General features: G+C 43.2%; 1 protein-coding gene across 2 annotated transcripts in view; it reads right to left on the reverse strand.

Annotated features, from left to right (window-relative positions):
- The window catches only part of LOC126259216 (probable cytochrome P450 301a1, mitochondrial), a 166660-nt gene extending 142157 nt beyond the window's left edge, over nucleotides 1-24503 (reverse strand). For both annotated transcript variants that reach the window (XM_049955816.1, XM_049955815.1), the window contains exon 1: nucleotides 24387-24503. The gene's annotated coding sequence lies outside the window, so the exon portion shown is untranslated. The remainder of the gene's footprint in view (nucleotides 1-24386) is intronic.
- Nucleotides 24504-25439: the final 936 nt, after the last annotated feature.

Below are 25439 nucleotides of genomic sequence, written 5' to 3' on the forward strand. Positions count from 1 at the left end.
TGGGACAATGAATTCACGGTGTTCTTATTTCAATTTCCAGGAGTGTATATATATATATATATATATATATATATATATATATATATATATATATATGGTGCTAATATTGATACTACTGAAATTTTTAGTTCTACACATGCAACTACATTTAGAGGTACAATTTTTTTTACCAGTTCTGAAACAGAAACTCATCCATGGAATAGAAGGAGTTGTCCAAAAGAAATGATTTTAAGCTAGGTTTAAAACTTGATCTGCTACCTGCCAGATACTTTATGTTGTTGGGCAAATGATCTAAGATTTTTGTTGCTGAACAATGGAATCCTTTTTGAGCACGGATAGACGACGTTATTGGGTCGGAATGCTCTCTTGACCTCGCAGCGACAGGAAGAAGTGGCGCAAGAGCTGAATCAGAGTTTCAAGGCTCCAGCTTGCGCTGTAGCACAAGCAGCGCCGTAGGAATCAACACTCGCAAGACATTCGAAACGAAACTGAAAACAAGACGCTGTACGTAAGCAAAGTGCTCTCAGCTATTACCCTTCTGACCAAAATAAACACAAATGGGAAATTAACGACGCGTCTTAACGCACCTCATCAAAGACGTTCCTACTCCGGACGCAAATACGTGACGTTTCCATCGTAAAAGCCTTGTCTGGCAAGCCTGAACGCATGCTTTCTAATAACGACTTCTACAGACGACAGATGAAGTGAGCGGTTTGCTTACAAGAGCCCGTTATAATTTGTAGAGGGTGAACATTGACTCTGAGCACTATGGGACTTAACATCTATGGTCATCAGTCCCCTAGAACTTAGAACTACTTATACCTAACTAACCTAAGAACATCACACAACACCCAGTCATCACGAGGCAGAGAAAATCCCTGACCCCGCCGGGAATCGAACCCGGGAACCCGGGCGTGGGAAGCGAGGACGCTACCGCACGACCACGAGCTGCGGACGGATGAACATTAATTGAACATTAATACAACCGAGAAAATACAGGGATAGATTTCTGACTCGAAATGCAGGAAAAAAGGTGCTATGAACATGTGTCCGGAAAGCATCGTTGCCACGATAGATGGCGCTGACGAATGAAAGATCCCCTGACCACGTGCAGCGTATTCCACGTGTATTTCAGGCTGTGTCATTGACATAGAATACTGTCAGCAAATGAATGGTCCGGTATTCATGTCGGGAACAAGCCGAAGTGATGTTTGAGTACGACTAAGCAGATGGGAACGGTCTACAGGCAGCACAGAGCTGTACCATAATAAATACCCTCACAGGTACAGACCACATCACACAATATTTAAAGCTCGTTTTGGGCTTTTGTATTATCATGGGTCCTTTCAGATAGACGAATGTGCAAAGAGGCGGCGGACTCTGCGTACACCAGACCTGGAGAACCGGGTTGCATAGGATATTGAGACGAACCCTAGTACAACCTGCAGGCAAGTGGACAAAAACGAAATGGCAAATATCTCCTGAAACAACACCTTGACGACTCTTAGGAGAGGCATCCAGTACATATACTCTTATAGACAGATTCTTTATACAGAAATAAGTAAGAAATATCTGCTAAACGTGGGCTCCAAAACGCATACCTTAAGATCTCTTCTAGTGCAAGGTGTTTGTTTTCCATGTTTTGGGAGGAGTGAATATTGACCAATACAAGAAGAAAAAAAACCTAGTAAACACGGGGTCTAAATTTCATACTTTAAGAACTATGAGCACTTGTTCATCTTCGCTAGTGTGAAAGACATCTCTTTACTGAACAAGTGCTCATAGCTCTTAAGGTATGAATTCTAGAGCCCTTGTTTAATAGACTTTTTTTCTTGTTTTAGTTTATTTTTGCTACTCCCAAAATACAAAAAGGAAACAGTTTGCAGTAGAACAGATTTGTTTCATGGTATCGAAGGTGAACAACTGCACATTTTTCTTAAGGTTGAAACGTCCCCTTAAAAAAATTATAAATGACTGTGCTGATAAAAACCTCTTATTTGATTTTCAAACAGATGAGCAAAACTGAACGTACTCAGACATTTCTCTCTTTACTTATTCTGATCATCGCTAAACTTACACATAATATTTTTAGCGCAACGCAATCTGACTTTTAATAATCCCTACAAAAGAATGGCCCTGACTAACAATAACCTATACCTTTCAGGAACCTCACAAAAATCTTCATTACTCGGACTACTGCAATACATCGAGCGCCAATATTGTTAGCTAAATAAAAGATTCAAACTATTGAGGGACTAACTACTGATAGGCATTGTTAGCAAATGAAAGATTTTGATAGAGAACAAATAATGTATTTACCTTAATAGTGTTCAAAAGTCATAATATATCCAGTCTTACAAATTTACTGTCTCTGATGGACACACGTCCAGATCATCCGCTCTCAAAACTCCGCCATCTCACTCCCCACATCCACCAGTGCTGGCGGCTCACCTCCAATTGCGCAACGCTACGCGCTGTTCACAACCAACTGCCCAACACTACAATAGGGAATATTACAACAATACTAACCAGCCACAGACTGCACACAGCACAGTCAGTGATTTTCATACAGAGCGCTATGTGGCGTTACCAAGATAAAAACCTATACAGCCTACTTACAAGGTATGCGCTTTTGTGCTCTTGTTTGGAAGAGATTTTTTTCTTCTTTTGGTGTAAGGAACCTGTCCGTAAACTATGTCGGTATTTTTATTGGGATACCCAGTATACAGGGTGCTTATATTAACTTGAGGCAACTAAAATCTCCAAAACGACAAATAGTACAAAAAAAAATGTTCGATGTTAAAAGTCAATATTAGTGAAGGGGACGTCTGTCTCTGCTACGACTGTCCACCTCCCAAGCAACTCCTTTCAAATGGGATCCCCCCATTTTTATTGCATAATCGGATTCTACGCCAAAAAATATATATGGTTTACTCACACCACTGACTCCCATTCGCGGCAATCAAGCAATCAAGTGTGCCTATTTCTGCAATTAAAACCGACGCATCTGATTCTACGTTTCATTTACAATGTAGATGTAAAACTTTGTGTTCTAACGACTGATATTTATTTACGAAATTTACTTTAGTGTTGCAAATGTAATCATACCGTAAAAATAAAATGGCTATTGGCTGACATTTCTGGCAGGCAAATTACTTGTGTGGTACAGAATGATATTTTCACTTTGCAGCGGAGTGTGCGCTGATATGAAACTTCCTGGCAGATTAAAACTCTGTGCTAGACTGAGACCCGAACCCAGGATATTTGTCATTCGCGGGCAAGTGCTCTACCGACTGAGCTACCCACGCACGATTCACGACCCGTCCTCACAGCTTTAGTTCTGCCAGTACCTCGTCTCCTACCTTACTTGTATGGAGCATATTTTTCTGTTTCCTACGGGGGTCTGATTTCGGTGTGTGTTTCCATCTAGCCACCGAATACCTCGTGCTGGCCGCTACGCGGCTAACGGCACAATACAAACCACCGCTACTGTAGTGAGGTGAAATGTCCGTGAAGTGACAGTGACGCGTTCCTGGACACTCATCGAAATCAAGCACCCCAATGGTGAGAGGCAAGAAAACTCACCGAAATAAAGCATTCCAATACAGAGAGGCAAGGGTACTTAAGCATTCCAATGGGAACAGAAAATTGTTACGTGCATCACACTGTTACTGGGTCACACTAAACGTAGTTTGTAACCAGACACTGAAACAGCTAACGATATGCTACTGAACAACATAATTTGCAACACTAAAGTAAATGTCGAATATAAAAATCAGTCTAAAAACACATATGTTTACATTCCCATCGTACATGAAAAGTAGAACCAAATGCGTCGCTTCTTAATTGCAAAAACGGACAGCTTATATTTGTAGATTAGAGCGACCTCTACCATGAATGGAAAACAATGGTTTGAGTAAACAGTGAGTATTTTTGGTGTAGAAGCCGAATATTCAATAAAAACAAGGGGTTCTTATTCCCTGATGTATCCCTGCAGTATTTAATCTTTCGGTTTTCAGACCAAAATCCAGCAATCTAGGTCCGTGTGTCATGCAGGCAGTTGTTCGTTTTAATGCACATACATATTTCACTTGCCACTATTAGTTGCTACATTTATTCAGTGCTTACTTCATAACATGTTAGCTTCTGTAAAATGTCCCTTACATTATTATATAGCTTGCCATAATTATTGTTTTCGTAGTCTCTTTGCGGATCTGCGTGCTCGTCTGTTGCAGAAATACAAAAAGTAAGAACTGAGTGACGGTACCAACTGCTGGAGGCACAACAATACCGAAACATGTCTCTGCATTAGAAGGAACAGTGATCTGCATAATAGGTGGACCTACATTACCTTACAACATTTCTTTTGGCTCCCCGGCTTTCCACAAAATGTTCATGACGGCTCTCAGTATATTGTGCTGGGGTTCGAAACCTGAGAACTTTCAAATTCCCCAGCGAATAAGTCTAGTGGAATTAGGTTTAGAGGTCAGGGAAATGGACTACCTCTTCTTGTACATTTGACGCGGAACGTGTTTAGAAAACACGGAATACATGTTTCGTCGCAATGGTAAAAGCACATCTTCAGATGAATCAGTATTTCAGAAGCTCACTTCCGGTCCGTCGGACGAGCCTTGGTGTAACTATTAAGAGTTTAAAAAAAGCAACCTGGGAAAAGAGTTTTAGGACCCATGTCCGTATAACTTCCATTATCTGCTCGTAATCGGAAGTATGCGGATAGCACCATGTAATGCGGAATTAACCACTAGGTATCACCTGAGGCGTACCCACCGTTATGTAAACAGGTTTTCAGTATTCTGTTGTCACTAGAGAAACAGTTTCAGTAGAACTGGTCGGTCAGGAAAACTCACTGTCTTCGAACGTGGATTAGTCATTGAATGTCACCCGAGTAACAATTCCATCAGGTGCATTTCAGCAGATCTAAAGCTACACAATTCGAGTGCTGTGGTGTGACTGAAGGGGAAGTACCAGAGAATAATAACAGCTAACCAAGACCAGGCAGAGCTATTGTAGTAATGGAAATGCCTCGTGGCTAGGGCATCTCGTCGGGTAGACCGTTCGCCTGGTGCAAGTCTTTCGAGTTGACGCCACTTCGGCGACTTGCGTGTCGACGGGGATGAACACAACACCCAGTCCCTGAGCGGAGAAAATCTCCTACCCAGCAGGGAATCGAACCCGGGACACCTAATGTAGTGACGGATAAGGGCCGACGAGCATTTCGAAGGGTAATGTTAAAACTCGCAGGGCATCAGCAGATCACTCGTTCCAAAGCGCTACCTGCATTACAAATAGCAGAATGATTTTGCGTAGGCAGTTATAAAGCATGCGGCACAATGGTCGAGTAGCTCCTCATGAGCCACACGTTCCTGCAGTCTGTGCTACAGTCAGTCACCTGAGGTGGCACAAGGAGCGACGCCAGTGGACAGTGCTTGACTGGAAACAAGTGATTTGGAGTGATGGATCTCGCTTTATCCTGTGGCAATCGTGTAGCAGGATTTCAGTTTGGTGACTGCCTGGGGAACGTTAGCTGCCACTATGTGTTTTGCCAACCGTGAATTACGGAGGAGGTGGTGTTATTTTATGGGGGTGTTGTTCGTGGTTAGGGAGTGGTCTCCTTTCTGTGCTTAAGAAATCGCCGAATGCACATTAATATGAACACACTGTACAGAATTTGTAGTGTCGGCAGACTTGCCAACACTACGCACACTAATTGAAAGAGGCGGCCAAGATGCACGCGCTAACTCACGAAGGATGGAGTGAGGTCTGAAACAGGATACGTAATGAATGTTATAAAGAAAAGTACGTAGCTTCTGGACTACTTAACTTTAATCCATCCTTTGTATACATCGTTCTTGATGAGACATCTGGAGATTGTGGCGATACAAGTGAGACTCTTTAGATACAAGCTATCTAAGGCTAATGGCGCCTTGCTAGGTCGTAGACATGGACTTAGCTGAAGGCTATTCTAACTGTCTCTCGGCAAATGAGAGAAAGGCTTCGTCAGTGTAGTCGCTAGCAACGTCGTCGTACAACTGGGGCGAGTGCTAGTCAGTCTCTCGAGACCTGCCGTGTGGTGGCGCTCGGTCTGCGATCACTGTCAGTGGCGACACGCGGGTCCGACATGTACTAATGGACCGCGGCCGATTTAAGCTACCACCTAGCAAGTGTGGTGTCTGGCGGTGACACCACAGAATTGCATACTGTGCACAGTAGAGGTAGTTCCGAGACGATGACTGTATCAGCATGGCAGTGCACCCTGTCATAAAGCAACACTTGCGAGTAAACTGTTCGTAGATAATGATATTCCTGAAATGGACTGGTCTGCCCAGAGTCCGGACCTACACCCATTGGAATATCTTTGGGGTGACTTAGAACATCGACTTCCCTCTGTGGTTTCAGCTCAAGAGTAAGAGTGGGCTGCCATATCTCTATATTCACTCACCTAACTGAAATTGTCACCAGCAGAGCTTGTAAGTAGTCTGTTTGTGCGTTGGCAGCGATAGAGCCTGTGTTAATATCGCTGACAACGCTCTGCGGCCTCGGCAAGAGATTCTGTGGTTGGACGGACTTGCAGTTAGCGAGTGGGTAGAGAAGTGTATGGACATGATTTTCTTAGTGGAGATTCTGTGTTGGTAGAGCATACATTGTAAAATGAGGATGGATGTTGTTGGTAATGCTTGGGTAGTGGAATTATTGACAACTACATAATTTTTGGAACTGGATGTCACATGAATAAGGTAAAATTTTCTAAATATATTGTTTGCTCTTCAACAAAATCTTTGTTTTGCTAACCATATGCCTCCTATTAGTTTGAGTCCATAGCAGTTAGAATCATTTTATTTAGCTGGTTGTAGTTGCTGCTTGCTGTAATTGCTGTAGTTCATGGAATGAAGATTTACTGTGACGTAAGTGACTTCGTAAAAAAATGGGGTTCGTCATTGAAATGAGTTTAGGCAATTAACAGAGTTGGACGTAGTTTCATATTTCTTTAATTTCATATTTTTTGGATTTTGATTACTGTTAGGATTTCTTGCAACTCAGGCCCATACTTTTGTGTTAATTACTGGAAGTCATGTTGTCACTGTATAGCAGTCAGATTGCGTTGGGCTTGTATATTGCGGGTAGTAAATGAATAGATTAAGTCTGAGTTGTCTTTGTCAGGGAAAATTGTGTAGGTCAGTGTTTAAGTTATAAAAATAATTAAAGACTTAGTTTCAAGCCTAAGTCAGTATAAAGGCGAATGGTGGACGCAGCCCATATGAATGCCAACCTACACGTGTCTGGATGGGTTTGATCACATAGCGTGGTTTTTATCTACGAATGTCTAGAAAGCTATACGCTTCGTTTTTGCCATTTGCTGTAAATAAATGCAACATTCTACAGAAACCGAAAAAGGAAAGAGAAGTAGGAGAGAGAGGAAAAATACGACGAGGAGAGCATCATGATCTGCAAGGACATTGCGAAAATCAGTGCAGAGCTAGTAACAGAATTACAAAGCTAAAATGTACGAGATCTTTTTCAGGTCTGAATATGAAACATTAATTCAGCTGCTGTTTTCAAATGCTTTTAAATTTCACAATCGGTTACTTTAGTTGAATATCCTCAGTTGGCAGCGGAGTGCTTTGGTATATGTGAAAAATAGTTTCACCAGCACTACGTAAGTAAAACGTTTCAGTGTCTACTTGTACCGTTTGTACTTTAAGTAAAAGGTTGAATGCTTACCTATACGATGTTTATGCTTAAGTTAAAGTCATTATCTACAAATTTTCACTTTAAAAAATTGGAATATAAGTCATGCAATTTCTTTGTACACGGTGTTTCCAAAAGGGACTGTATCTTCCACACGAATGCATACATAATGCTGAGGTGAATTTTATCTTACACACAGTCCTACGAAGATTTTATTTGCAAAATAACCGTCCCATTTTACAAGAGTATGTCTTTTACATGCATCCACATGCAACCTTCGGGTACTTGTTGCTATTATAATCAGGATGAAGATATTAATTTACTTGTCACAAATTTTAAACGAGCCGCCCCCCCCCCCCCCCACTGGATCTACTACAAAAATCCAGACTATAATTAACGTATTTCTCTGTACGAAACTTGTAATGCAAGTATTTCCGAGAAGACATTATCGTCTAATGTAAGCTCTTGTCCTCTTATTTTATCACGACGACTGCTGATAATGGACATTTTCGGTGTAAGGAATGAAATATGTGTATAGCGGACGCAGGTTTCTGTCGATGACGTCATTTAAAGGATTTCTACTGGGTGCAAGGTTCGGCTTTACTAAACATTCGGATAATATACTTATATATACATTAAATGAACATGGGAACAGCCGATTTCCTGTCTGCTTACGTTTCTTTCCTTCCCCGCCCCCCCCCCCCCCCCTACTAATCCTGTTCCAGTCGCGAATGGTGCGCGTGAACAACGGTTGTTGTTACCCTTCCATGTGGGATCGAATCTGTATAATTTTACCTTCATGGTCTTTCTGTGAGATATACGTAGGAAGAAACAGCACACGGAATAGTTGACTCTTATAGGACGGTAAGGTCTCGGAACTTTAACAGTAAACCGCGCCATGATGCAGAACGCCTCATTTTCTTGTCTCTGGAGCTTCATCAACATCTCCGTGACGCTTTCGCAACTTAGGAAAGGAACTTGCGACGACACGTGTCCCACCTTTTGTGTCTTCTCTGTTTCCTGTATCAATTCCATCTAATACGCCTACCGGCGTGTCGACCAATATTCACGTACTCGTCGAACGAGGGCAGCGTAAATTACGTCATTCGTAGGTGGACTACAGTTCCTGAGGACTCTTCCAATGAAACTCAATCTACCATGTGTTATTTCTACAATTGGTTTTACGTGGTCGTTCGACATCAAATCGTTCCGTTCTAAAGCTCCCAGATGTTTAATTGATGTCGGTGCTTCCAGTGATGAGAATCATACAATAGCAGGGATTTCTGCACATTATTACACAGTACGTTACATTTATTTATGATGAAGTTTAACTTTCAATTCCTATACCAAATGTAGATCCTCTGCAGCTCGCCCTGGGTTTCGTTACAATTTCCTAGCGTTGCGAGTGTTCTACATGCAACAAAAGCATCTGTAAAGGGCCTCCAGAATTTTCCGACTTCACTGTCGTTTATAACAGGATGTCTCAAGAGGAGTAGAGAATATTTTATAAGTTCGTGACAGAGACTAATTTGAATAAAACATGCCTCATGTGTCCAACTTTTATTCCTTGCACAGATAGAGTTGGTTTTATAGATTAGTTCTCATTTCGCATCTTCGTACTTCAGCTGCTGTGCTTTGTTTCCCGTTTGTCATTTTTGTTTTGAAGTTCAGGTTGTGTAGTTGTGGTTGAGTTTACATTTCAATATCCCTCAGTGAATGAGACTGTGAAACCTATCAGAGTAATGGACCTATCCAGACTCCATCACACTCCCCTTAAGGCTGTATGTTAACTGTAAAGTACGCAACGGAATTGCTATCTTGAACTGCCCTAACATAGAATCGAAACATGGGAAATTGCAGTAATCCTGCTATGTAACTATCCGTTCAGAAAATAGAATAAAACTATGTACTCCTTCAAATAAAACCGCAAATCAAACATAAACCAATTATTTGTTATATTGAACAATTGCAAAGTACTAGCATCAACACTTACCGAAAACAAGATTAACTGATGACGAAAACTAAGAAGATAGTCAAGTGGTTGCAGCTAATGTATCCTAGCTGCACATTAAATTATTAATCCAGTACAACCCAACGATTAGTTTAGAAAACCGAGTGGTCGATTGAATACAACATCAAACGATAGTAAGGGATGAACCGGGTTTTCAGCGGAGCTGTGGCAATTGTACACTTCCTATCTAAACATTAAGCCTCATCTAGTGAGCCATGCTGTTGTATACTCTCAGCAATCTGCTGCGACAGTAAGTCGGAGGACTATGGCTGTAGTGGAGAATCGGGATCTCGCCCGATAGGACCCGGATGCCTTCAAGTGCCATGATGTCTCGAACTAGCGACCTGTCTCTATAAAACCAAGAATGTCCTTTTTCTCTTCCACCAGCACCCAACTCTGCAGTTGGCGTTAATCTGGCCGCAAACGCCAATCAGGAAAAATGTTACTCGTTTTCGCCAATAGCCTGTGAACGTTTAACAAATCCCCACACCGGAATGTCTCAAGTCATGGGCCAATCAGAGCACATCTTCCCCTCTAGTTTGTCCCAGAAATTCTCGTCTGACATCTGCTGGCGACGGGCGAATCAGAGCGTAGTTCAAATGGCTCTGAGCACTAAGGGATTAACATCTGAGCTCATCAGTCTCCTAGAATTTGGAACTATTTGAACCTAACTAACCTAAGGACATCACACACATCCATGCCCGAGGCAGGATTCGAACCTGCGACCGTAGCGGTCGCGCGGTTCCAGACTGAAGCGCCTAGAACCGCTCGGCTACACCGGCCGGCCGCGTAGTTCAACACTTCTAAATATCCCGAGGCCAAATCGCATTCCAAGACTTGTACTTTTCCACCATAAATGAGACCTTAAGCAGATGCAACTAAAGTGTCCCACCTCTCGTCAGTCGTGACAAGGGACAGTTAAATTTAGTATAAAAGAAGGAGGCAAACCAGACCGCTTGTAATGTTCTAACATAACTGACCTTGCCAACTGTTATTGTATATCTTAGACAATCAGTGGATTCTGTCCATTCTGTTAAGGCATCGTCTTCCTAAGACCTGTTACCTGGATATTCTCAAAAACAATCTTACAGCATTAATGTAAGAGGTTCCTTAGGCGTTAGGAATGAGTACGTTCTTCCAGCGTGACATAGTCCCTACAAAATCTAGTCGGCAGGTGACATATCGTCTAAACCTAGCATTCCCCGAAAGATAGATAGGTAGAAGCGATCACTTTTCCTTGCCACAAGGTCCCCAGAATTTAATCCTTTAGATTTTTGCCCATGAGCACGGTTGAGAGGCAAAGTCCACAAAGAAAAGTATTGATCTTCGGATTACGCATAGTGCTGCCCTCACTAAAGTAAGCGAAGACGAGATCACAAGTTACACACGGTGTTGTCAAAAGAGTCCGAAAGTGCAGCGAACTCGGAGGCGTACTTTATAAAAAAATAAATGTGTGTGAAATCTTATGGGACTTAACTGCTAAGATCATCAGTCCCTAAGCTTACTCACTACTTAACCTAAATTATCCTAAGGACAAACACACACACCCATGCCCGATGGAGGACTCGAACCTCCGCCGGGATCAGCAGCACAGTCCATGACTGCTGCACTTTATGAAAACCAGCTTTTAGTTTAATCATACGCTTTTGACTAACACCTTCTGTGAGTCCTTGTTTGGCTTACTTTCTAACAGCTGTATCTTTGTAAGCTATAAAAATTAGATACACGTTATTAAGCTATACAACCATCTCCTAAAACATTTATTATTCCTTCTGAAAGTCACTTTATACGGTAAACAGTAAAGGGAGTGCGTCCGACATTACTTTTACGTCTAAAGATTTATCTCCGTTCGGCATGACACATTATATTCTATTTGCTAGGAACTTGTCAAGCCGGTGTCAAAGCTGGTCTGGTATTCTACTCGCCCGTATTTTTTTCAACAGCGGACAGTGAGGAACTTGCGGAAGCTGGGTTAGGTACGCTGGCTGAATCATTGCGTTGTGAGTGTACATGCCATTTCCATGTCGGGAGCCAGCTGTTAGAACGCTCCGCTAGTAGCATGTGTGTCTCAACGGCCGACTGCCTTCTTTCCTCCGTGCGCTCACGAGGTCACGGCCATTCTTAATCACCTCCTACACGGTTGCACACATCCACCGTCCCGAGCCGCCCAACCACTTTTAAGTGCTGCCCCAGCCCCAACAGGCGGGTCCCGCCACGGGACTACACCTTTTATTATCTTTTTGCCGTTCCCTCCATTACGCCTGCACGCAGTGCCTATCCGTGCGTCGTTGCCACGTAGCACTTCAACAGCTCTCCCTGACACCGTGTATCTTAGGAGGCTTCCACACTTACATTTAACATCTATTCCGCAGAAGGCAGGAGAGGCGAATTCGTGGCGGCCAAATCAGACAAGTCAGAAGACTGTCCCTAAACATTAAAAAAGAAAAAAAAAAAATTCTTCAAAGGCCTGCATTTCTCTAAGTTTAGCATCGAGAGTTACATGTGAAATGTTGTAGTTGTGGAGTTCTATGGAGCCCATATAAATATTTATTTTCCTTTCATTATTTCATCCATCATATTTAGTTAGAAATCTCTCTACATTGAAATTGTACAAATACAACTATCTGATCATAAGTATTTTACTCTACCTCTATGTACAGTATAATGGAGTGATCACAAAGTTTCCGTTCAAAGGCCGTATGGTCCAGAATCGGCATGGCAATTAGACAAAATCGCCGTGAGGAATGAGGACAATCATCTTACCAACTCACGAGGTTGAAGGTACCGTTTAGTCAAGCACTGTGTCCTGCTGCGTGAAGAAGACCGTAATTGCCTGCTGCACATTCTGGTCCGACAGCAATCTCCGACTCTTCACTGCCTTTTTTAAGGGGCTGAAGGTGTGATAATCGCATGGGACAGATCGGGATTATAGGCCGGGTGCACTAGCGTCTGCCTTAGAAGTTGGCGTAACGTTTATGTTGAGACAGTTGCGATATGGGCACGTGCGTTATTATCACGAAGCAGCAGTTTACCCGCACGTTATCCTTTACATGAGAGACATGCTGCCCCATACATATTCTTCATTCTTTGGTGGGTGTCTAGCGGTGTTTGACCTTCGGCAACCAAGAAAGTAACAACATGTTGGTTCTGTTTGGACGCATTTGGTAATAACATCCCCATAGTTCACGTTTCCCTATTTACTGCACGCACGTCGGGAAGAAACTAATACCACATTAATCGCTTGCCCAAATGTTGCAGTAACGACCTCGAATGGGCACTTTTTGATCGCCCCTTATTTGCTTGTTGGAAGAGAACTAACCCAACTGAACAATCGAGGAGTAGCGATGAGGAAGGAAAATATCGATTGTTGACGTGCAGGAATGGCTGGTACGTTGCCTTTCGTGTGTGAGGAACGGATGAGACTCATAAATTAATATAATGCCCGCATCAGTGTGAAATGAGATCGACAGGAAGCGCAAAGTGGCTAAGCAGGGATGGCTAGAGGACAAATGTAAGGATGTAGAGGCCTATCTCACTAGGGGTAAGATAGATACCGCCTACAGGAAAATTAAAGAGACCTTTGGAGATAAGAGAACGACTTGTATGAATATCAAGAGCTCAGATCCAGTTCTAAGCAAAGAAGGGAAAGCAGAAAGGTGGAAGGAGTATATAGAGGGTCTATACAAGGGCGATGTACTTGAGGACAATATTATGGAAATGGAAGAGGATGTAGATGAAGATAAAATGGGAGATATGATACTGCGTGAAGAGTTTGACAGAGCACTGAAAGACCTGAGTCGAAACAAGGCCCCCGGAGTAGACAACATTCCATTGGAACTACTGACGGCCTTGGGAGAGCCAGTCCTGACAAAACTCTACCATCTCGTGCGCAAGATGTATGAAACAGGCGAAATACCCTCAGACTTCTAGAAGAATATAATAATTCCAATACCAAAGAAAGCAGGTGTTGACAGATGTGAAAATTACCGAACTATCAGTTTAATAAGTCACAGCTGCAAAATACTAACACGAATTCTTTACAGACGAATGGAAAAACTAGTAGAAGCCAACCTCGGGGAAAATCAGTTTGGATTCCGTAGAAACACTGGAACACGTGAGGCAATACTAACCTTACGACTTATCTTAGAAGAAAGATTAAGGAAAGGCAAACCTACGTTTCTAGCATTTGTAGACTTAGAGAAAGCTTTTGACAATGTTGACTGGAATACTCTCTTTCAAATTCTAAAGGTGGCAGGGGTAAAATACAGGGAGCGAAAGGCTATTTACAATTTCTACAGAAACCAGATGGCAATTATAAGAGTCGAGGGACATGAAAGGGAAGCAGTGGTTGGGAAGGGAGTAAGACATGGTTGTAGCCTCTACCGAGATGTTGTTCAATCTGTATATTGAGCAAGCAGTAAAGGAAACAAAAGAAAAATTCGGAGTAGGTATTAAAATTCATGGAGAAGAAATAAAAACTTTGAGGTTCGCCGATGACATTGTAATTCTGTCAGAGACAGCAAAGGACTTGGAAGAGCAGTTGAATGGAATGGACAGTGTCTTGAAAGGAGGATATAAGATGAACATCAACAAAAGGAAAACAAGGATAATGGAATGTAGTCTAATGAAGTCGGGTGATGCTGAGGGAATTAGATTAGGAAATGAGACACTTAAAGTAGTAAAGGAGTTTTGCTATTTGGGGAGCAAAATAACTGATGATAGTGGAAGTAGAGAGGATATAAAATGTAGACTGGCAATGGCAAGGAAATCGTTTCTGAAGAAGAGAAATTTGTTAACATCGAGTATAGATTTAAGTGTCAGGAACTCGTTTCTGAAAGTATTTGTATGGAGTGTAGCCATGTATCCTGCCCGAGGCAGGATTCGAACCTGCGATCGTAGCGGTCGCGCGGTTCCAGACTGTAGCGCCTTTAAGCGCTTGGCCGGCAAGCTGTAGTCGACCAGGGCTTATCATTAAGCTAAAGTAATGTCAGGTGTTTTCCAAGGAATAGTAATAACATTAAACGATTTATCAGATAGCAGCGCTATCAGACGATGCTGCTGAGTGAAGCGTTATTGTTGGTCGGTCATAAGGAAAAGTAGTATTCCCACACTCTCTCATGAGCGGCAACTGTCTTCAAATGTCAATAAATGCACATTTATGTCTATGACAAAGACAAGAGACACGACAATAGTCCATTAAAAGATTAATGATGTACATCTCGAGCACATAAAGCATCAATATTTCGGGTTAGTAATAACAAGGCATACGAAACGGGACAGAACAGCTAAAATCTACATTTGGTAAGGCCAATGGAAGCTTTTGATGTGCTGAACACGTTCTGCGGAAGTGTAGCGACCTGAAAAAGAAATCACTTACAGAAGGCTGGAGTGATCAGTTCTATAGGACATGTGCTATCTGCGTCTAGAAGTGGTAGCATGTCTATCCTCGTTGCCTTGGGACTGGGTGGATGATGCGACATGGGCCACATAGAAACGGATCCACAACAAGGTTACGACAAGGCAGACTGCAAAGGCTGACCGATTTTCGACCCTGATGCCGCAGGCAGCTCCTACTCGACGATCTATTATTAATTTGACGGGAGAAACTATAGCTGTGGCGAGCGTATCTCCTTAAAACATTTTTGGAAGATGACAGCCAACAACCGTTAAGTAATGTATAAAATGCATATTTGAACCATCAAATGTTTTTATTTTAAATCCAAATTCCTGCAGAATGTGTTCCTGAACAATGGATATTCTTCACGGCTAGTAAAACGAGTGCTACTGACGTACAAACGACAGAACAAAGAAGGGGCTGAGGCCTTAAAAATGACTACTGCTTATCTACCAAATATTAGGGACGTTTCAGTAAAAATACGCCGAAAATAATTTGGGACTGTATCTGTGGTGGCAAGAGGTCTTAATTTTGCTCCTACTCGTATTTCACCACCACTAGTGGATTCCGACAGTTCCAGCGAAGAGGCTGCGCGCCGCCTTGCGGCTGACTTAGATGAGGAATCGGAAGACTTTCCGTGTGTTGACGAGAGCCACACCACCGAAGAGCAACATTTCGGCTATGCTGAGGGCAGCTCTCCGTAACTTACGAGCACACGTGGTTACGCTAGTACTCAGGTTGGAGTAAAGGTAACGCCACTGTGCTCATGCCACGGAAGGCCGATATTAATAAGTTCAATGTTTTGTTGTGTGACTCGGCGTATTGACTAACCGAGTGATATGAAAAAGGGCAGAGTTTTTATCTAATAATACACTACCAAAGGACATCATTAAGAGATTGTGACCATATAATTCCGTTCCACCTAGGCTGTGTGGACTGCCAAAAATCCACAAAGAAGGCGTGCGTTTACGTCCGACTAAGCAGTAGTGGAGGAGCCCCGTATGATTTGGCAAAATACTTTGCATATTTACTTAAATCAATAGTAGGCAAGTGTCTATATCATAAAAGAAATTCCTGTTATTTTATCAGCAGACTTCAGTTACTAAACTGGATAGCAACGACCTATTGGTCAGCTTTGATGTCGTTTCACTTTTTACAAATGTGAATCTGGTGGACTCACTACATCTCATCGACAGTGGGTCTGAGGCCGACATTTACAGCGTTGTTTCAGCACACCCTCTCCTCGACGTAGTTTTTATCTAACAGTGACTGTTTTGAACAATCTGAAGGCGCCGCCATGAAGAATCCTTTGTCTCCCGGGTGGCCAATCTTTTTATGGAAGATTTTGAGGAGCGAGCACTCGCTTCGTCCATTTTAAAAGCAACAGTATTTTGACGATACGATGATGACACTTCTACACTATGGACGCATCGTTTTGACAGTCTGCGACAGTTCCTCCAAAATCTGGATTCCACACATGAAAATATAAAATGTACTATGTTGATGGAGAAAGACTCTGCTTTCCGTTTTTAGACGTCCTGGTGCGGAGAGAGAGTGATGGCACACTTGGTTAATCGGTGTTTCAAAAGCCCACTCTCACGGACCTGTATTTCCCAACCACTTGTTGCCACCGTCCGGCACAAACGACGGGCGTTCTGAAGACCTTAAGCCACGCAGCCCGTACCACATGCCGATAGTCGGCAAACTGAACTAGAACACCTGCAGAGTGCGTTCCTGAGCATTGAATATTCGCACAATGAGTGCTATCGACGAATAAACGACAGAACAAGGAGGCAGGTGAGGCCTTAAAAATGACTGCTTTTCTACCACATATTAGGGATGTTTCAGTAAAAACAGGCGGAGTATAAAGAAGATATAATATTAAAATAATCTTTCATTGCCACGCGGGGTAGCCGCGCGGTCTTGGGCGTCTTGTCGCGGCCGCGCGGCTCACCCCGTCGGAGGTTCGAGTCCTCCCTCGGGCATGGGTGTGTGTGTTGTCCTTAGCGTAAGTTAGGTTAAGTTAGATTAAGTAGTGCGTAAGCTCAGGAACCTATGACCTCAGCAGTTTGGTCCCATTAGACCTTACCACAAATTTCCAAAATAATCTTTCATCCTGTTCCAAAATCTGTGTGCTTCTGGGCTCTGACAAAGACGGGCAGGCGGCGCAAGGCAGGTGGTTACAGGATTCCCTGCGAATGCGGTAGTTCTCGTGTAGGGCAAATGAGGCGCACTGTACAGGATCACACTGTAGAACGTCAATAACGTACTCGTCTCCTCCAAGGCAATAACTCCACTATCGCTGAACATTATATTTCCACTGCCATCGGATGAAGAGCAGTTAAACAAAAATTGTGGCCCATACGGAAAATTCTTGAAGCTCCAATAGTCAATGGAACAGTGGAAATACGACTGGCTGAGTCCCTTTTTAATCGAGTCGGCCGCTTCCAGTTAATCTCTGCGTGGAATCCTCTCATGTAATAACTTCGTGCTCTGTGTGTCGGGCGTTGTTCTGCATTTTTGTCGTGCGAATACAATCGAATTGATATCTATGCGACGACTTTTCACCACAGAGAGCGCGTGGTGCACAACACAGACTCGCAGAGAACCGCATGCGCTCAAATAGCGCATGCGCAGTTGAATACAGCACGCATGTGCCGGCGGGTCTTAAGGGGAGTTGGAACGGAATTTTTTTTTTCACTTTTCGGATTTTTATCTCGTTATAAAATTTACAATTTTCCGAATAAAATGATACACACACATCAAAAAAAGTTTTGCATCACCCTGGTTCCCAGAATTCCTGAAGATAGACGTTGACTGTGGATATTGTATCACAGACACAGTCCCTTTGACTGTTCAGAGATGTCACTAAACCCGGGCAAACAACCATGCACGAGCAGCGCCTATTAGACAGATGGGGTCCGACAGCCGATCAGTTCCAGTCATTCCACCAGCATTGAGATACACGGCTCGTGTTGTCTGTAGTTCCACCATGCCTAGACGGTCAATACCGCGGTTCCACCGCGTCCGCAATGTTTACTTTGTGCCAGTTCCAGTCATTCCACCAGCATTGAGATACACGGCTCGTGTTGTCTGTAGTTCCACCATGCCTAGACGGTCAATACCGCGGTTCCACCGCGTCCGCATTGTTTACTTTGTGCCAGGAAAGGCTCTCAACAAGGGAAGTGTCCAGGCGTCATGGAGTGAACGAAATGGCTCAAACGGCTCTGAGCATTATGGGACTCAACTGCTGTGGTCATCAGTCCCCTAGAACTTAGAACTACTTAAACCTAACTAACCTAAGAACATCACACACACCCATGCCCGAGGGATTCGAACCTGCGACCGTAGCAGCAGCGCGGCTCCGGACTGGAGCGCCTAGAACCGCACGGCCACCAGGGTCGGCTGGAGTGAACGAAAGCGATGTTTTTCGGACATGGAGGAGATACACAAAGACAGGAAGTGTCGATGACTTGCCTCGCTCAGGGCGCCCAAGGGTTACTACTGAAGTGGATGGCCGCTACCTACGGATTATGGCTCGGAGGAACCCTGACAGCAACGCCACCATGTTGAATGATGCTTTTCATGCAGCCACGGGACGTCGTGTTAGGACTCAAACTGTGCGCAGATGCGCAACTTCACTCCCGACGTCCATGGCTAGGTCCATCTTTGCTACCACGACATCATGCAGCGCGTTGCAGAAAGCCCAACAACATGCCGAATGAACTGCCCAAGATTGATATCACGTTCTGTTCACCGATGAGTGTCGCATATGCCTTCAACCAGACAGTCGTTGGAGACGTGTTTGGAGGCAACCCGGATGAACGCCTTAGACACACTGTCCAGCGAGTGCAGCAAGGTGGAGATTCCCTGCTGTCTTGGGGCGGCATTATGTGGGGCCGACGTTCGCCGCTGGTGGTCATGGAAGGCGCCGTGACGGCTGTACGACACGTGAATACCATCCTCCGACTGTTAGAGCAAATATATCGGCAGCATATTGGTGTGGCATTCGTTTTCACGGACAACGCTTCGCGTCCGCATCGTGCACATCTTGTGAATGACTTCCTTCAGGATAACGAAATCGCTCGACTAGAGCGGCCAGCATGCTCTCCAGACATGAACCCTATCTAACGTGCCTGGGACAGCTTGAAATTGGCTGTTTAAGGATGATGTGACCCTCCAACCACTCTGAGGGATCTACGCCGAGTCGCCGTTGATGAGTGGGACAATCTGGACCAGCAGTGCCTTGATGAACTTGTCGATAGTATGCCACGACGAATACAGGCTTGCATAAGTGCAAGAGGACGTGCTACTGGGTATTAGAGGTACCGGTGTGAACAGCAATCTGGACCACCACCTCTGAAGGTCTCGCTGTATGGTCGTACTACATGCAATGTCGGGTTTTCATGAGCAAAAAAAAAAGGGCGTAAATGATGTTAATGTTGATGTCTATTCCAATTTTCTGTATAGGTTGCGGAACTCTGGTAACCGAGGTGATGCAAAACTTTTGTGATGTGTGTATATATCACTTATAAACTCAGATGGAAAGTATTTCATTTTATTTTTTTAAATATAATGTACACGTGTTGAAAATTTTAAAATTTTTAAGTGGATTACTTCAAATAAAATCGCAAATTTTTTATATAGAACGCTGTGTTATAAAGGTCATGTCCAGAAGAAGATGGGCACCAGGTTGAGGAAGTTGAAACAAAGTTGGAGACACAAGAAAGTTTCTGATGGTAGAACCACAAGAGGCAGGCTGAAAGACAAAATGATTGATGAACTACAGTAGTATTATGGGATGGCCATTAGAAATAATTCTGAGGATTTGTTGAAAATGAAGCAGGCAGTATGCGCCGCCTTCTTCCGCAGACTGTCAACTGATGAAAAACCAGTACACCATCTTTACCCTCCTGGACCTGATTCATGGTGCAATTACCGCAATGCCCAGTACTCAAACAGTTCATTCAGCTTTCCATCCCAGCTTTCATTCAGCTTTCCAGCCCAGCAGCAGTCACGGATATTGTGAAACATATTTACAGAGACCTAGCAAATCCTGAATTACTGAAGAAGTGTCTGCATGGTGAGACTCAAAATCCCAATGAGTCGTTCAGTAATCTTACATGGACTCGCTTTCCAAAAAATGTTTTTGTTGGAATGAAGACACTGAAGTAGGGGGTCAGTGATGCTGTTATTGCTTTTTATGATGGCAACATCGGTAGGGTGAAAGTGCTACAGCATATGGGAATTAATCCTGGAGCAAACTGCATCAGAGAACTTGGCGGATGGACAAGGTTCGCATTGATAAAGCAGAGTATGCAGCACAATTCGCTACTAAGGAGGCCAGAAAGAAGAAAAGATCAAGAGGATGATATACAGTATGGTGCAGGGCGCTTCAGAGTGACTAGAAATAAAAAAAATTAAGCATATATTAAGTGAGTTACAGTCTTTTGAATCTTTAGAAGCCGATCCTGAAAATTTACATTTTCCGTTGCATTTTACCCTAAATCTCAGAAACCACGTCGAGTAGAGCATTAAAATTTTCAGAGAGTAATAACATACATATCCTGAGTCTACTGAGTTGAAAGAAGAACATGATATTATGTATAATTAAAATTGTTTAGGATAACGTACAAAAAAGTACACAAAATTTTAACCGAGTAATTAAAAAGTTGAATTTCGGAAAGCAGTGGCTGAAATGCAATTATCATAGTTCGGTAAACTCAGAATATACAGTTTAATGTCCTGTCAAAGTTTCATGTCAATGGTTACAGTGGTTTCTCAAATACAGGGAAGCCAAGTCACTAAATTTAACATGTCGGGATAGGGTGTTACAGCTCCCCTTAAACACGTGAGCTCAGAGCATGTTCATCCGTATTCACCTGAAGATGGCCAGAGGACTATTCGCCAAAATATCATGGCAGAAAGTTGCAGATATCTGGCAGATCCTTCGAAATTTTACCTAGAGTAGTCTTGAATGAACTGTAACAGGATCCCGATCAACAGGAGACTGGCATGTATTAAAACTCTGAAATAGTGTATTGATAATGGCAAGTTACTAGCCGAAATCTAGATTTGCTTTAATAAAGCGTGAAAGGAAAGGATGACTGATTGCTGTGCTCCATCATTTTGAAAATTATGGAAAATTCTGCAGCTTTTAGAGTCCTTATCTTTAGGCATGACAATAGATGTCGAAATAATTTATAGATGTGCAGGTCAGTATAGCCTATACGAAAGTGGGAGACTAATGCCCGTGGAACTAAAATGAGAAACTTTGGAAGAAAGAGGAAGTTGTTTTCCTGAAGCACTGTGGGTAAAGTTAAGGAACCGGTATTCGAAGAATACCTCTACCAGGTCGTAGGGATAGTGACAAAAAAATGAGAGGGATAAGAGTGCTTATATTTGTATATAAACAATTATTTTTTTCTTTGCTCACTGTGCTAATGGTACAGGAGAGAAAAATCACTGACCGTGGTATTAGATAACCTCCACTACACACTATACAGTGGCTTGTGGAATAGATGCGTAGGTATGAATGTAGAAATTTGCGTATTCACACTATTGCCGTCGTGTTTGGCGGATAGAAACAGCTTTCTTGACACGTTCGTGGGGAAATATCGCACATTCCCAGTCCTTGCTTTCGACATTCTCACTACGCTAAAGTTTTTCTGTTGTACTTTCTAAACTTGTCACAACGGCGACTTTACTGAATCGTGGTGTGTCAAAGAGAGCAATGCTTAGGCCCTGTGTGGATCGTTTGCAACTTTTTTCAAACATCATCTCACAAAGCAATCGCCCGGCAGCAACTCATTTTATCTCCACCAGCAGCTGATACGCACGTGGTACGCGCCTGACCTCGACACATCTGTTTACTGAGCTCTGACACTCGTTAAGATACGTCAGTCTGTCAGCAGTTAACAGCAGTGCGGCTACCCCATAGAACGAAGTTACTCGCGATGGAATCCCTGTACAAAATTGTTGCCGCCTCAGATTAGAATATAAGCTCCAGCTTTCGGCAGTAACCTCGGCCGTTTTGGTCAGAAGGAAATGACTGTTGTTACACTGCCTGATGTCGCGTCGATGTCTACCATGCGAGTGGTACTAGATGGAACGCAAACGAGACGTCTAGTTTCTGTGTATTATTCGAACAACATGTCATTGCCCTTGGGGGTGAGGGCGCTTCTGTCGTTTTATCGTGAGCTATTATCGTGTTATTTCAGGAAGGCATGCTGAACTACTTGATAGTATACAAGGTATTAGCAAATTTCCGTAACAAACTTCTAGGAGTTAGCACATAATGTTTTGAATAGGAACCAATGTCCGGAAACGTACAGTTTCCGTTCTACGACGGTTTCGGTTCAGATGTGTGATTAATCCACTTCTGCTTGAGAAACAGAATTAGGCGTGACGCAGTGCAATTGTTAGGTAACAATTCGAAAGGAACCATAACGAAACATCCATTTACCATATAAGCCGATCTCTTTGTTTTAACACTTAAACATTTTGTGCTTACATTATTCCAAAACAAAAATGAACCCAGTACACCATGTGTACAGAACAGTACTGATGCATTACGGCAGAGGCTCGAGTGGCGACCACGAGCGTTGTTACAGGCACTCAACCTACGGATCTTGTTCTGGTGCACACTCTCCATCCCACCTGACGTATTTTGAATTTCTAGTGCAGCGGCCAGAACTCGTGCCAGTAGATCATCCTCTGTCTCTACAGGAGTGATAAATGCATGTTTTGTTGTGTTTCCTTTCGAGATGTTACGTAATAACTGTATTGCGTCACGCCAAATTCAATTCCTAAAGCAGAATTGAATTGAAACCGCCTGAGAATGGGAACGGTATTCAAAATATTATGTGCTCACCCTACAAGTCTTAGAAATCTGTAACGGGAATTACTGAACATCCTGTATGCACATCTGCCCTAAAAGCATTCACTGTGTGATGTGTTTTCCTCAGTCACCACAGTGCTCTTTTACTGTAACTTCAACGCATGTGTCCCGCAATGAGAAGCGCAATAGTACTTTGGTCATGTAGTAGACTAATACTGAAATTCTCCTTCCACACGCGACGGCGCCTGCAGTTGCTATTGCAATTAAAGTTGCTGTTGCACGTCCTGATTTATACGGCGTCTTTGATGACGGTGCTCCCGAAGGCTGGCGCGTGGGACAAGATTTTTAATCATCATCAAGTCATTCTCCCACAGATAATGAAAATGAACTGTAGGAGAACCACCAAGACTGTTATTTTATGTCATGACATGGGCACATTTCTGCTACTTTGTAAACTGAGGATGTTCGTATGCATGAAACCTCTTATGGCTTAATAAATTGCATATAACAGTGGCAATATTTTTGTTTTCTCATATATAAAGTCATGTTTACTGATTAAGCTGTGCTCAACAACAGAACAAAAAAATCCCGATAGGTCGGATCCTGGGCAGAGAAATTGTAAGACCTTTCTTCTGATCTCCCAATAACACAGACGATTTGTTCTTTCCCGACCTGCTAACAATACAGACGAATATTTCTTTTTCGAGCACCCAATAAGACAGACGATTTCTTGCAACCGTATAAGGACAGTCTCGGACTCAAGTCTCAGGGAGTTTCCAGCAATACTTGTCAGTGCCGAAACAATTACTCTGCTAGCCATTCAATTTGCAACACAAAAAGGAAAAGCAAATAACCAAATTTCATTAACTGTGCACACACAGTATAGTAGGAAGAATTATTTGATACATTTATAGACGATTTGAGTGAGGGTGTACATAGAGCGAAATTAAGTGCATAGTGCTTCCAACTCCAGTAGCAACATCGGTGCCTCTAGTCGAACTGAGCTTGTATGTCAGGTACGAGTACGTTATTCCAAGTTACTTCAGCTGTATGACAGAGTTCATGAATTTTAATGGCGTGAAAGTGGTGGCGAGCCAATTTCTTGGAAACCCAATGACAAGTTGCCTTCAGTGAGTGGGAGATCGGTACAGCGTGCTGGCACACAAAACACCAACAATAACATCAACAACAAACATCGCACCCGTGAGGTATTAATTCATACACAATAGTGTCTCATTAACAGATCTGCAACTGGTAATAGCTTGCTGCTGAAACACGTCGTGCTAAAGCAAGTCTCATTATTATGCATGACGAAAGCAGCACTTTGTTTTTTGTTTTTTTTTTTTTTTTTGTAAAATTCGTGACGTAGTCGCTCACCTCATCGAGATCCATATGACACTGATATATTGAAGTTTTTTTTTTTTTTTAATTACCTTGGCTGGCTGAAGGAGTGGTTCTCTCTTGCCTCTCTTGTTTAGACACTGACACAACGGCGTCTACTGCTGACGCACGCCAGCTGGCGACTGGCTGACCAGATAGGAAGCCAGCTGTGCTGTGTTACTGCAGCCGCCCATCCCCACTTAAGAGCGTCGCTCTGCTGTTCCCACCAGCGTGACGTCACAGCGAGCGGCTGCTGCCGAGGTCGGTACGCTAGCACCGGAGCCGCCTGTTGACAATGCACCGCGTGGGAGGTCACAAATACTGAGCGCACCCGCGACGAACAGCTTAAGTGACCGGGAGCAAGGCGCCGTCACACTGCTAACGAACTGCCTGCTGTGAAAGAGGAACACAGCGACTAAATGACGGGGTAGACTAAAGCACACGGGACGAAGCAGCTAACGTTGTCGTGGACGCCGACGGGACATCCGACCTCACGAGAGACAGCACCGGCGGCACACAGAACGAGCTGACTAACGTGATTTCCGCTCTCCAGCGGCAGTTTTTGGCTTTATTTGGCTCGCAAACCACACAGTCTCTTTACGAAAATGAACGAGCCTAAAATAGCTGCATTAATTCTGTTGGCGAATGTCGAAGATGAGCGGAGACAATTGCGAAGATTTTAGAGTCGTGAATGGCTTGAACAGCGGACGGCTGGTAGAAGAACACTACATAATGCTGTAAAACGATCTAATTTACATAGTATAAGTTTCCTTTAACTCAGCTGAATTTTCATCCGATTTCGGTTTTAAATCGAATGTAGTTAAGGTATATTGCCTAGTGTCAGCTTGCGATTTTTTTTTAAGGCTGCTCACCGTCATTAGAAAAGATATTTACCGGCAAGATACAAACACGAGCCAGTCCATTAACCTTGAGACAGGTATACATATCTTACAGAAAGTTTCATACTAGCAAAAGCTTCCAGATTGCAACTTGTGTTTACTTTCTGACGCGTTATCATTTCTAGCCACTGGCAAAACGTTCCACACGTTGGCTCATGTGACAAGAATTGAAGCAAGTACATTGTTAATACAAATAACATCGACTCT

This window comes from Schistocerca nitens, chromosome 5 (genome assembly GCF_023898315.1).
Source record: "Schistocerca nitens isolate TAMUIC-IGC-003100 chromosome 5, iqSchNite1.1, whole genome shotgun sequence".
Taxonomy (NCBI): domain Eukaryota; kingdom Metazoa; phylum Arthropoda; class Insecta; order Orthoptera; family Acrididae; genus Schistocerca; species Schistocerca nitens.